Here is a 14122-nt window from a genome sequence, read left to right as displayed (position 1 = left end):
GATCAGAGTGTTTCCTAGCCAAATCTACTAATAATATGCATATTCTAGTTTCTGGGCCAGAGTTGTAACCTGTTTAAATTGGGTACGTTTTTCATCCGGCCGTGAAAATACTGCCCCCTAGCCCAGACAGGTTAAAAGTACTAAAAAATATCCTGTGGCGTTCTGCATTAGCATCGAACTGCCCCCGCGATATGCAACTTTTTAGGGAAGTTAGAAACCAATACACACAGGCAGTTAGAAACGCCAAGGCTAGCTTTTTCAAACAGAAATTTGCTTCGTGCAACTCCAACTCTAAAAAGTTCTGGGACATTGTAAAGTCCATGGAGAATAAGAACACCTCCTCCCAACTGCCCACTGCACTGAGGATAGGAAACTCTGTCACCACCGATAAGCCCACTATAATTGAGAATTTCAATAAGCACTTTTCTACGGCTGGCCATGCTTTCCACCTAACTACCCCTACTGCATTCAACAGCACTGCACCCCCCACAGCTACTCGCCCAAGCCTCCCCCATTTCTCCTTCTCCCAAATCCATTCAGCTGATGTTCTGAAAGAGCTGCAAAATCTGGACCCCTACAAATCAGCTGGGCTTGACAATCTGGACCCTTTCTTTCTAAAATTATCTGCCGAAATTATTGCAACCCCTATTACTAGCCTGTTCAACCTCTCTTTCGTGTCGTCTGAGATTCCCATAGATTGGAAAGCAGCTGCTGTCATCCCCCTCTTCAAAGGAGGTGACACTCTTGACCCAAATTGCTACAGACCTATATCCATCCTTCCCTGCCTTTCTAAGGTCTTCGAAAGCCAAGTCAACAAACAGATTACCGACTATTTCGAATCCCATCGCACCCTCTCCGCTATGCAATCTGGTTTCAGAGCTGGTCATGGGTGCACCTCAGCCACGCTCAAGGTCCTAAACGACATCGTAACCGCCATCGATAAGAAACAATACTGTGCTGCCGTATTCATTGACCTGGCCAAAGCTTTTGACTCTGTTAATCACCATATCCTCATCGGCAGACTTAGTAGCCTTGGTTTCTCAAACGATTGCGTCGCCTGGTTCACCAACTACTTCTCTGACAGAGTTCAGTGTGTCAAATCGGAGGGCCTACTGTCTGGACCTCTGGCAGTCTCTATGGGGGTACCACAGGGTTCAATTCTTGGGCCAACTCTTTTCTCTGTATACATAAATGATGTCGCTCTTGCTGCTGGTGAATCTCTGATCCACCTCTACGCAGACGACACCATTCTGTATACTTCTGGCCCTTCTTTGGACACTGTGTTAACAACCCTCCAGACGAGCTTCAATGCCATTCAACTCTCCTTCCGTGGTCTCCAACTGATCCTAAACACAAGTAAAACTAAATGCATGCTCTTCAACCGATCGCTGCCTGCACCTGCCCGCCCATCCAGCATAACTTCTCTGGACGGTTCTAACTTAGAATTTGTGGACAACTACAAATACCTAGGTGTCTGGTTAGACTGTAAACTCTCCTTCCAGACTCACATCAATCATCTCCAATCCAAAGTGAAATCTAGAATTGGCTTCCTATTTCGCAACAAAGCATCCTTCACTCATGCTGCCAAACATACCCTCGTAAAACTGACCATCCTACCAATCCTCGACTTCGGCGATGTCATTTACAAAATAGCCTCCAATACCCTACTCAACAAGCTGGATGCAGTCTATCACAGTGCCATCCGTTTTGTCACCAAAGCCCCATATACAACCCACCACTGCGACCTGTATGCTCTCGTTGGCTGGCCTTCACTTCATAATCGTCGCCAAACACATTGGCTCCAGGTCATCTACAAGACCCTGCTAGGTAAAGTCCCCCCTTATCTCCGCTCACTGGTCACCATAGCAGCACCCACCTGTAGCACGCGCTCCAGCAGGTATATCTCTCTGGTCACCCCTAAAGCCAACTCCTCCTTTGGTCGTCTCTCCTTCCAGTTCTCAGCTGCCAATGACTGGAACGAACTACAAAAATCTCTGAAACTGGAAACACTTATCTCCCTCACTAGCTTTAAGCACCAGCTGTCAGAGCAGCTCACAGATCTCTGCACCTGTACATAGCCCATCTTTAATTTAGCCCAAACTACTACCTCTTCCCCTACTGTATTTATTTATTTTATTTATTTTGCTCCTTTGCACCATATTATTTATATTTTAACTTTTAACTTTCTTCAAACTACAAATCTACCATTCCAGTGTTTTTCTTGCCATACTTTATTTACTTTGCCACCATGGCATTTTTTGCCTTTACCTCCCTTATCTCACATCATTTGCTCACATTGTATATAGTCTTATTTTTTTTCTACTGCATCATTGATTGTATGTTGTTTTACTCCATGTGTAACTCGGTGTTTTTCTATGTTGTCGAACTGCTTTGCTTTATCTTGGCCAGGTCGCAATTGTAAATGAGAACTTGTTCTCAACTTGCCTACCTGGTTAAATAAAGGTGAAATAAAAAAATAAAAAAATAAACTAGAGAGTCCACTCTGGAAATGTGATGTGTTTGAAGAGAATATTGTTTTACATCCAATATGCCTAAAAATAAGCTAAATCAAAAAGGGTAGTTTTGAGATATATAAATTCATATTTATAATGTCAGATAAATTAATTTGAATATGTGTATTTCAGAATTTAGGCATACTCAATATTTGAGAGAACACTATAAGGAGTATAATGCCACCAAAATGTTGTCTGTATCATGTACAGATCACAGATCAGGAGGCGCCTATACTGTAGGTATAAAATAGGCCTAAAATAACCAATTTCAGCATGATTTCAAAAATATTGTTTGTGATACAAATGCAGAAAACACGTTAAACATCCTTCCTCCCAATGAAGTTCCTATGTGAGAATTGCCAGAACAATCTGAGATACCAAAAATATGTTCCTCTCCCGCTGTCTTGGATTCACCCTCCTCTAAAAACTGGGCTAATATGATCTTGTATCTCTGACAACTTTCTACAGAAAGCCATGGAGAGAGATTTGGGTGTGTTTGTTTTTCGTCTGATTGACTGACTGATTGTCTGTCTGTGTCTCCAGATATACTGTAACTGCCTGGATGAGATGAGCCAAACAACATGTAGGATGCCAGCAGGAGGCCTCCTCTCCTTCCCCCCATCTCTCTCCATCTCTCTATTCACTTTGCCAACAGTAAAAATGGAAGATGGGAGCTGTGTAAAGTCGTTATCATCTTTGTCTCTGTCTTTGCCAGGCTGGCAGCACTGCTGCCGCTGCTGCCGCTTTGTAGCCTGCATCCCACTGGCTCTCCCCTCCAACAATGACTACAGGGTAGCAGATATGAACCCGTTTTCATTGCGCTGATGCCTGCTGTCGCTTCTCTCTTTCGCTCGTCTGTCTCCATTTCTTTCTCTCTCATCTAGCGCTCCATGTATTTTTCTCTCTTTTTTTCAGTCTCCGCCTTTCTCTCCCACACTAGGGAGCACTTACTGTATAGCAGAGGTCTTCTCATGTACAGAATCAAGCATTAGCTACACTACCAGTCCAAAGTTTTAGAACACCTACTCATTCAAGAGTTTTTCTTTATTTTTACTATTTTCTACATTGTAGAATAATAGTGAAGAATCAAAACTATAAAATAACACTTATGAAATCATGTAGTAACCAAAAAAGTGGTAAACAAATCAAAATGTATTTTATACACTGCTCAAAAAAATAAAGGGAACACTTAAACAACACAATGTAACTCCAAGTCAATCACACTTCTGTGAAATCAAACTGTCCACTTAGGAAGCAACACTGATTGACAACAAATTTCACATGCTGTTGTGCAAATGGAATAGACAACAGGTGGAAATTATAGGCAATTAGCAAGACACCCCCAATAAAGGAGTGGTTCTGCAGGTGGGGACCACAGACCACTTCTCAGTTCCTAAGCTTCCTGGCTGATGTTTTGGTCACTTTTGAATGCTTGCGGTGCTTTCACTCTAGTGGTAGCATGAGACGGAGTCTACAACCCACACAAGTGGCTCAGGTAGTGCAGCTCATCCAGGATGGCACATCAATGCGAGCTGTGGCAAGAAGGTTTGCTGTGTCTGTCAGCGTAGTGTCCAGAGCATGGAGGCGCTACCAGGAGACAGGCCAGTACATCAGGAGACGTGGAGGAGGCCGTAGGAGGGCAACAACCCAGCAGCAGGACCGCTACCTCCGCCTTTGTGCAAGGAGGAGCAGGAGGAGCACTGCCAGAGCCCTGCAAAATGACCTCCAGCAGGCCACAAATGTGCATGTGTCTGCTCAAAAGGTCAAAAACAGACTCCATGAGGGTGGTATGAGGGCCCTACGTCCACAGGTGGGGGTTGTGCTTACAGCCAAACACCATGCAGGACGTTTGGCATTTGCCAGAGAACACCAAGATTGGCAAATTCGCCACTGGCGCCCTGTGCTCTTCACAGATGAAAGCAGGTTCACACTGAGCACGTGACAGACATGACAGAGTCTGGAGATGCCGTGGAGAACGTTCTGCTGCCTGCAACATCCTCCAGCATGACCGGTTTGGCGGTGGGTCAGTCATGGTGTGGGGTGGCATTTCTTTGGGGGGGCCGCATAGCCCTCCATGTGCTCGCCAGAGGTAGCCTGACTGCCATTAGGTACCGAGATGAGATCCTCAGACCCCTTGTGAGACCATATGCTGGTGCGGTTGGCCCTGGGTTCCTCCTAATGCAAGACAATGCTAGACCTCATGTGGCTGGAGTGTGTCAGCAGTTCCTGCAAGAGGAAGGCATTGATGCTATGGACTGGCCCACCCGTTCCCCAGACCTGGTTCCAATTGAGCACATCTGGGACATCATGTCTCGCTCCATCCACCAACGCCACGTTGCACCACAGACTGTCCAGGAGTTGGCGGATGCTTTCGTCCAGGTCTGGGAGGAGATCCCTCAGGATACCATCCGCCACCTCATCAGGAGCATGCCCAGGCGTTGTTGGGAGGTCATACAGGCACGTGGAGGCCACACACACTACTGAGCCTCATTTTGACTTGTTTTAAGGACATTACATCAAAGTTGGATCAGCCTGTAGTGTGGTTTTCCACTTTAATTTTGAGTGTGACTCCAAATCCAGACCTCCATGGGTTGATAAATTGGATTTCCATTGATTATTTTTGTGTGATTTTGTTGTCAGCACATTCAACTATGTAAAGAAAAAAGTATTTAATACGATTATTTAATTCATTCAGATCTAGGATTTTAGTGTTCCCTTTATTTTTTTGAGCAGTATATTTGAGATTCTTCAAAGTAGCCACCCTTTGCCTTGATGACAGCTTTGTTGGCTGCTTTTCCTTCACTCTGCAGTCCTACTTATCCCAAACCATCTCAATTTGGTTGAGGTCTCTCCTTCTTGGTAAAATAGTCCTTACACAGCCTGGAGGTGTGTTGGGTAATTTTCATGTTGAAAAACAATTGATAGTCCCACTAAGCTCAAACCACATGGGATGGTGTATCGCTGCAGAATGCTGTGGTAGCCATGCTGGTTAAGTGTGCCTTGAATTCTAAATAAATCACAGACAGTATCACCAGCAAAGCACCCCCACACCATAACACCTCGTCCTCCATGCTTCATGGTGGAAAATACACATGTGGAGATCCTCCGTTCACCCACACGGTGTCTCACAAAGACACAGCGGTTGGAACCAAAAATCTCCAATTTGGACTCCAGACCAAAGGAAAAATTACTACCAGTCTCATGTCCATTGCTCGTGTTTCTTGGCCCAAGCAAATCTCTTCTTCTTATTGGTGTCCTTTAGTAGTGGTTTCTTTGCAGCAATTCGACCATGAATGCCTGATTCACACAGTCCTCTGAACAGTTGATGTTGAGATATGTCTGTTACTTAAACTCTGTGAAGCATTTATTTGGGCTGCAATTTCTGAGGCTGGTAACTCTAATGAACTTATCCTCTGCAACAGAGGTAATTCTGCATCTTCCTTCCTGTGGTGGTCCTCATGAGAGCCAGTTTCATCGTAGCGCTTGATAGTTTTTGCGACTCCACTTGAAGAAACTTTCGAAGTTCTTGAAATGTTCTGTATTGACTGATCTTCATGTCTTAAAGTAATGATGGACTGTAGTTTCTATTTGCTTATTTGAGCTGTTCTTGCCATATTATGGACTTGGTCTTTTACCAAATAGTGCTATCTTCTGTATACCCAATATCCCCCCTACTAATGACGGCCTGGCTTATGACCTATACTGCCCTTCACCCTTCCTCCTCTCACCTCTCCTCTCATCTATTTCCCTCTTTCCCCTTCTGCTGTCTGTATGACTGGACTGGCTCCTGTGGAGTAGGACACAGTTGTACATACTCTGTAGAAACCTTTCCTTTAAATCATTGCGGCATGTTTCTGTTCTGCCTGTCTGGATCAGCAGATTGGGCTGGATCTGGAGCTACCGGGAGGATGTGGACTGTTTGTTAATGTGCTTGTTCTCTGTTCACGCTAAGAAAAAAGCGGTCGAAAAACATTTTCTTTGAATTGAAATCGAGGGAACCTACCCTGCAGTTGTTCAAAAAATGATGCAACTTTCGTACTATTGAGTATACGTGTATACTTGTTAATTTATGACCCCTCAATATCACTACTATGTTGCATTCCTAGATTAAACAATGTTTGGGTGATATAATGACATAGTTAGGCCTTATATGAATAGAAGTGAATGATTGAAAGAGAGATTGAGTGTGTCAGTGCTTGTTTACAGTGGCAGGCTCCGTTAGCCATGAAGGTTCATGGGAGGATTATGAAGGTCACAGGTAATCAGGGTGCTGAGTTTCTTACTACACTGTCATGGATCAGCTCCAAGCTCGTGTCTTCGCCAATCGAAATCCCCAGAATGCTTAATGAGCCATTTGTTTGGCTCACATGTGATTATGAACAGACAATGTAGACCTGAATATCGGTCCGTTTAGAACCAAGTTTGAACCCTTAACATGGTTCTAAAATGGTAATGTGGACAGGGCTTTACTGTCTGTCTGCCCTCATACTAGACTGTTGGCTGGAATTTTTGAGGTGAGGGCTGAGGGGGGAATGTAAGACAGACAGGTAACTATTTAACATGGAGTGTAATGCACTGACAGGTCACAGGTCAGAGACCTCTTGACTCTCTGCCCCCACCCTCAGCCCTATGCAGGTCCCCCAGGGTGTGACCTCTGTCCTGCTGGGTCAGTCCTGGTCAGTCCCAGCCCAATGGGTGATGGGGGGTGTACCTCTGACCCTCTCTCAAACAGCTGCCCATAATACACCACAGCGCCACTGTCTCTGGCTACGTGTGGACTCCGACGGTCGCTTTTGATCGGCGTGTAACGTGTGCGGCATTCAGAGTTGGTGATTGGTGGAGACTATTCCTGGTTGCAAGGATAGTCGTCTGAGAGTGAGAGAGAGAGAATAATAGAAAGAGAGAGAGGGGGGGTTTGGTGGTGGTAGAGGGGGTTCTGTTGCCATGGCAACCCCCTGGCTGCCCCATGTTTCTTATCGCCAAGCCAGAGAGAGAGAAAGAGAGAGAGAGAGGTTTTTGCTGCCAGCATGTCTGGTGCTCTGTGTATGTGTGTGTGTGTGACAGCCAGGCCTGGGCTGTGGCTGCAGCTGGGACCAAGAGTCTGCATTGCGCTGTAGTAGCCCTGGCTGGCCTGGCTGGCCTGGCATGCTTCTCCCAGATTGGTGATAGATGGCCAGGATAATCCCTTTGCTTACTGCTCAGCAGGCCCAGAGCCAGAGCTAGAGATTAAGACATACTACTGCTGTCTGTCCATGTCCACCTTCCCTAATCTGCCTGCTAGAAGAATGTTCTGAAAAATGGACACAAGATGAAATATGTGGGAAACAAAAGTTCTGCTTTGAGAGGAAAACATTGACCACAGGAGAGAGGACCGCAGAGACAAAATGTATGTAATATGATGATAAACTGAAACTATATAGCCACATATGATACTGTATGGCAGGTTGAGAGGATTGTGGCGCCACCGTAGTGAAGTTGTGTGTGTGTGTGGTCTATGTAACACAAAGCCTGTCCAAGCATGCCAAATTGACACACACAGACAGGTGGGATTAGTGACTGCTCGTCCTCTCTGTTTGGGAATGCAAAGGCATCCTATGACTGGGCTGTGGGAAGTGCACTGTGGGAATCTGATGTCATGCATCTGTTCGCATGCTAGGCAATATCCTTGGATGTTCTTGGAGGTAGTAGGGTGCCTTTTGGAACCCGTCCTTTGTGTCTCTGTGGGAAGCTGTTAGGAGGTGGGTCTGTGGAGATGCTAAATTCATCTGTGGTTGGGTCAACACTAGAGGTCGACCGATTGTGATTTTTCAACGCCGATACCGATTATTGGAGGACCAAAAAAGCCGATACCGATTAATCTGACTATTTTTATATATATATTTATAATAATGACAATTACAACAATACTGAATGAAGACTAACTCAGTTTCTTAACCTGTTCCAAACCCAGACTAACTCAGGTTCTAAGCCTGTTCTAAACTAAGACTAACTCAGGTTTTTAACCTGTTCTAAACCCAGACGAACTTAGGTTCTAAACCTGTACATGTAGGTAGGGGTAAAGTGACTATGCATATGCAATACCCTGATGTAGCGATGGAGAACTCTGAACTCCAAGGAGGGGTCATCTCAACGGAATCTTTTTCTGACCACCTCATGGTGTCTTCTTAGAGTGGGATTGACTCACTGGGCTCCTGGAAATGAAATCCATTAGATTGACTCTGTATGCTAACTAGAACTGATGACTCTAGCCTAAACCGCTGCTCCACTAGGGAGTGAGTAATATGATTGCCTCCGGTTGAATTAAATGAAGAATCCAGGGGCTGAACAAGGCTGACATCCTTCACAGCCTCATCTTGCAGTCAGGCATCTTACTAACAAATGGAAGGACGCTTATCAGTGTTATAAAGGCAACTCTTACACTCTAAGCTCTCTGGCAGTCCCGTCACCATCTCTCTTCCTGTGCCAAGGTGACACAGAGACTTGGGTTGTGTTCGCCTGGTGATATCTGCAATTCAGATCCTGCGGTATATGCATTTCAAGGTGCTTGTACATCTGCTACACTAGACACGTACAGCCCAGCCCAGCCCGTGGCTTTCCAGGAGCCTAGGTGGTAGAGCCATAGTGTTGTGTTCGTGCCTCTAGTTCATGAGGGATAAATCATCAGCACTCCCCTTTCTCTGCTGGTGTTGCTCTGTGAACAGCTGTTAGTAAGGTAGCGTACAGTAGGTAGCATCTGGTTGGTTCTGCTGCTGAAGCTCATGTTTGAAGTCTCAGGGCCTGAGTTAGTCTGGGTTTAGAACAGGTTAAGAACCTGAGTTAGTCTTAGTTTAGAACAGGCTTAAAACCTGAGTTAGTCTGGGTTTGGAACAGGTTAAGAACCTGAGTTAGTCTGGGTTTAGAACAGGTTAAGAACCTGAGTTAGTCTTGGTTTAGAACAGGTTTAGAACCTGAGTTAGTCTGGGTTTAGAACAGGTTTAGAACCACTTTGGGAACTGAGCTCTTACACTACGATTATGCAGCCCATAGTTTAAGGAAGGGATAACTCAAATATATGTGCATATTAGGGCCGGCCAGACAACTCTATCTGTAGATTAATCCAGTCATCCATTACTGTGCTGTAAATTGAGGGACAAACTAGATTTATGCTGACTCGTTGAAAATCTAGCATTGAATATTCGTAATGATGGTACTGTCCTTCATTTCCCATCCACAATCTCTTTTACATTATTACATTATTTTACCGGCAATATCATTTCCCTTACATGTACTACCCCACAAGGTCTCCCTCCCACTTCCACTGTGACCCAGCAGACAGTGTTGACTGGTTTGGTCCCCCACACATGCTTACTGCATCCTGAGTCAAACACACATCAAAGGGATCATCTGACAGGCCCAAAGGCGTCGGGGAGTGGAGGAGCGGAGGGAGCAGAGGCACGGTCGACACGTTTTGAACGCCAAGGAGAGGCAGGCAAGCGGCACGGTCTCGGTTGGGGACTACATTAGTCGTGGCGGGCGGCGTAGCACTCACGCACCCATTAGCATTTGTTACGCTTGAATGGGGAAAGGTCGTTTCAGTCGCGGCCGGGCGGCAACAGGAGAGGAATAACGCAGAGGAGAGATAGAGAGGAGAAGTTATAGTGATACCTTTCTGTGACTGTAGACCTGTACTGGACCCAGCTCTCTCTCTCTCTCTCTCTCTCTCTCCTCTTTCCATTCCTTCCCTCCATCCTCTGGGGTATTGTGTTAATCATTCTGGGCGAGTGTTTTCACAATGTCACTAATGAAACTCTATTGATTAGTAGTTTGCTCTGTACCTGCAGGCCTCTAGCATGGTAACACGTTCATGTCTGGAGCTACAGTAGTCAGGAAGCAGCGCCTATACCGTAGAAAAGACTGCTCCTAGATCAGCATTAGATTCCCCCTGCTCAGCTATCTGTTATCTTTTGGTGATGTAATGCCTTAGGAAGAGAGCCATGGCTGTAGAGTACCTGCCTTATGGGTGTTTTATTAACCAATTATGAGCCTGGCCAACTGCTGAGCTAGCCAGTCAGAGTGAGTCAGTGCCATGAGACACATTACATGTGGCACACACAGCTTTAAACAGAGGGAAATGGTGCGTATGGACTCAAACAAACACACCCCTAGCACCCGTATGCTCAAACACACACACACACGTGCACACACACACAGAGACAGATTTACTCATTGTCATTTCAGGGTTGGCCTCTTCAGATGTTTGCTACATGTGTAATCAACCCATAATGTGGCAGTGTTTGCTTTACTCTGTGTGTGTTTGCATACAGATGCCCGATCCACGTAACAGGAGGCCAAGCCAACTTGGCCATCTCTTTACTAGACGTAAATCTGCATGCTAGCTCTTAGTTAAAATGTGTACCTTGGCATCGTTTCTGGTTTCCGCCGGTGCTTTAAGTATCAAACAACCACTTGCCGTCCTTTCTGCCTAGATTCCTCCTCTGATGTGAGCAGTGCTTTGTTGACTGGCCATCTCCCTGGCTGTGGAACGGAAGACCGGGCTAGGCGTGGGCTCTGATCCCAACCCAGGCTAAACAACTCTCTCTCTCACACTCTCTCAGAAGACGGCAACTGCCTCTTATCTGGCCCAGGCTAGGCGATCTTGCCTGCCTCCTGCCTCTGCCCGCCTCACAAAGAGCTGGCGGAGGAGGAGGAAGCGATAAAGCCTAATTGCGTGCCTTGCGATTACCAGGGGATGGGAGGGGAGGAGAGGAGAGGATGAGGGCATAGAATTTTAATTGTGTCTGTTGGCTGTTGATAAATACATACCCCCTCCCCCATCCGGTCCTGGCTGAACTGGCATCAGACTGTAGGAGTAGCAGTAAGTGTGGCACAGCTGGGAGCAGCATGCTGTGGTGTAGTGCTGTGTGGTGCGGTGGCCGCTGATTCCTCATGCACAACACAGCCCGTCTTTATTTATGGCCTAGCTGAATTATTCATTGGGCCAGATAGAGAGGGTAAACTGTAGGGCGTGCAGATGTCACCGCTAGCCTTTCAAAAGCTTTTTCTCTGGCAGTGAATGGGCTGTGGTAAGCAGTGATTTGTCTGGTTGACTGGCTGGCTGGCATGGGCTCAGGCTCTGCTGTTGAAAGGCAACATGTGCACCAGGTGGGTCAGTGAGACAAAGAGGAGCAGTGTGTTACAATAGAAGAATAGTGTAGCTAACTGTACTAGTGCTGATGCTCTACAGATGATGTAGGATACTGTATGCCGGTCTTTTCTAATGTCTAGATGTCTTCACTGGGGGGGGGGAATAGGTGATGGTAACAGTGGATCCTCTGATTGTGAATCTCAGTCCTGCAGATTTAGCTCATGCATTGCGATTCTCTAGGTTTAACTGAATCATTTATACGCTTATAACTTTTGTTTTCATGGTTGGTGTGCTATATTTGGTGCCTTATTGCTTCATTCAAAGGTCCCCAATGTGGGCAGTAGAAGTGGTACCCATGACACACATACTACTGATGTAAGAAAGTTCAACTGAGCCCAGGGGCGGTGGTTAAATTGCTCTTCCACTACCTCATCTGCTGCCGTGACACACTCACAGCGTGGTGCTGTAGCAGAGAAAGGCAGGGCCTCCCTAAGAGACAGCATGTGCAGCTAGGTGCCCCAGGGGGACGTGTGTGTCTCGTCCTCGCTGCAGCGTTCTGTAGCCAGCCGGTGTTATTGGAGACGCAGGGCACAGGATCATGTTTCACTCCTCCTGAGGGGCAGCTGCTAGATAGGATCAGATATTCAAACGCTTTATTCAAATTCTCATGCCGTTCATTACAGCCAGGTGACCCTGTGATACAAGTCAGTATTCGGCATCCATCCATGTCTGAGGATGTCGGGAGATGATGTGGAAACTGGACCACTAGGGGCGACAGTGAGCGCTGTTACCTTCAAGTAGGTTTTAGTTTGGGTAGGAAGTTGTGGATGGGCATAAGCATCTGCCTCTGATTCCATAGGTTGCAAATTTAAATCCAGCGATAGAAAATAGTTTTGGGGATTTTTCTTTAAAGCCTATCCCAAACCTTAACCCTTACCTTAACCATTCGGAGTTAATGTCTAACCTTAAGATTTCGGAGTTAATGCCTCTGATTCCAAAGGTTGCAAGTTTGAGTCCAGCAACAGAAAAATTGTTCTTGAGATTTTTGTTTTAAGCCTATACCAAACCTTAACCGTTACCTTAACCATTCGGAGTTAATATCTAACCTTAAGATTTTCGGAGGTAATGCTTAAACTTAACCCTAAACACTTTGACATTTGACTTGAGCAACAACTTCAAAATTTGACGTTTGAAAACATGGATGAACGTCTAATTCTGTTGTAAGACTGTGAGAGCTAGTTGGCTCCTTCAGCAATAATTGTGCAAGGCATAATTTACCCGTCATTCTCAATTTGAAATCATTTTGGCTGACAGTTGGCAATCCTATCTATGCTTAGAGAGATAGTATCTCTGTCTCTTTGTCCCTGTCTCATAGTCCTTATTCTCTGTCAGTGGCTGCATCTTTTAGGAGTCAATAGGAGCCTGATGATTTAGTGGGGCTCTTTCTACACAGGTAGGCTTCTAAACACTTTGGCTCAGGTACTGTCACACTCAGCTAGATCTCAAGCCATTTAGCTAATTGACTGCCTGTTTATTTAATGTGGACACTGAAGTTTAAGTTACAGCACGAGCCATATCAATGGTCTTTTACAGAGCATTTACTCTACGTCGACATTTGGGTTAAAGTGATTATACAGTATTGCTGTGATAATTATTATTATATTCGCGTTTTAAAATCCTCATGGATGGATTATAAAATGTAACTTATATGGGGTCAGGGGTCATGCAGGCCAGGCTAACATACTGCATTGACCCACACACACACGTACACACACGTGTACCTACAACCGTGCTAAAATAAAAGCCATTTAGCACGCCTTCTTGTCTACAATTGCTTTTCTACAACGGGATTCCAAATAAGTAAAACAACTTTATTTTGATAAATGTATTCATACGCTACTATTTCATCCCTTCACGAAAATATAGTCCCAACACAAATCTATGGTTGCTCGCCAAGCCGGCTGGTCGTTCATTCGATTGGCGTTGTTGCTATGGGCATGCACTGCTAATGATGCTGACAGTGATAGAGCGGTCCGTGGTGCTGAATTTAGCCCATCAATCATCATGCTCATCAAGCAGAAATACACTATACGTTTGGAGCCTACTGCCAGACTATTTTTGAAAGAGGAATTATTTGAACCATAACATTGACACGATTTGGTTATTTCAATCATCCATGACTTCTTGTAAACGTTAATGTGCACGTTGCCGTTCATTTGAGCAGCCTTTGAAGTATCATGCATCTGATGGGGCCACGTCAGCAGACTGCCGTTTAGCTGGAACTGGCGGTTGGTTCTTGGAGTCGGAACCTGTCAGGATGTTGCTCCATCTTTTCCTGCTGTCCAGGGAAGGGGTCCAGTAGCTCTCCGCCCTGGTCATGATCTCTATGACCTCCGGGTCAGCATCAGACAGCTGCCGGATGGTGATGCTTCTGATGGAGTGGTTTGTGTAATTTTGTGTGCCGACCTCCTGGAGAGAGAGGGAG

The 14122-nt window shown here is 45.6% G+C and overlaps 1 protein-coding gene across 8 annotated transcripts in view; it reads left to right on the top strand.

The window, feature by feature from the left end:
- LOC115148486 (actin-binding LIM protein 3) overlaps positions 1-14122 on the top strand; it is a 131775-nt gene that overhangs the window by 55179 nt on the left and 62474 nt on the right. The gene's annotated exons all lie outside the window — the stretch shown is intronic.

Source organism: Salmo trutta, chromosome 15 (genome assembly GCF_901001165.1).
Source record: "Salmo trutta chromosome 15, fSalTru1.1, whole genome shotgun sequence".
In the NCBI taxonomy this organism is placed as follows: domain Eukaryota; kingdom Metazoa; phylum Chordata; class Actinopteri; order Salmoniformes; family Salmonidae; genus Salmo; species Salmo trutta.
The sequence above is the reverse complement of the archived record's forward strand: the minus strand, read 5'-3'. Positions and strand labels throughout refer to the sequence as shown.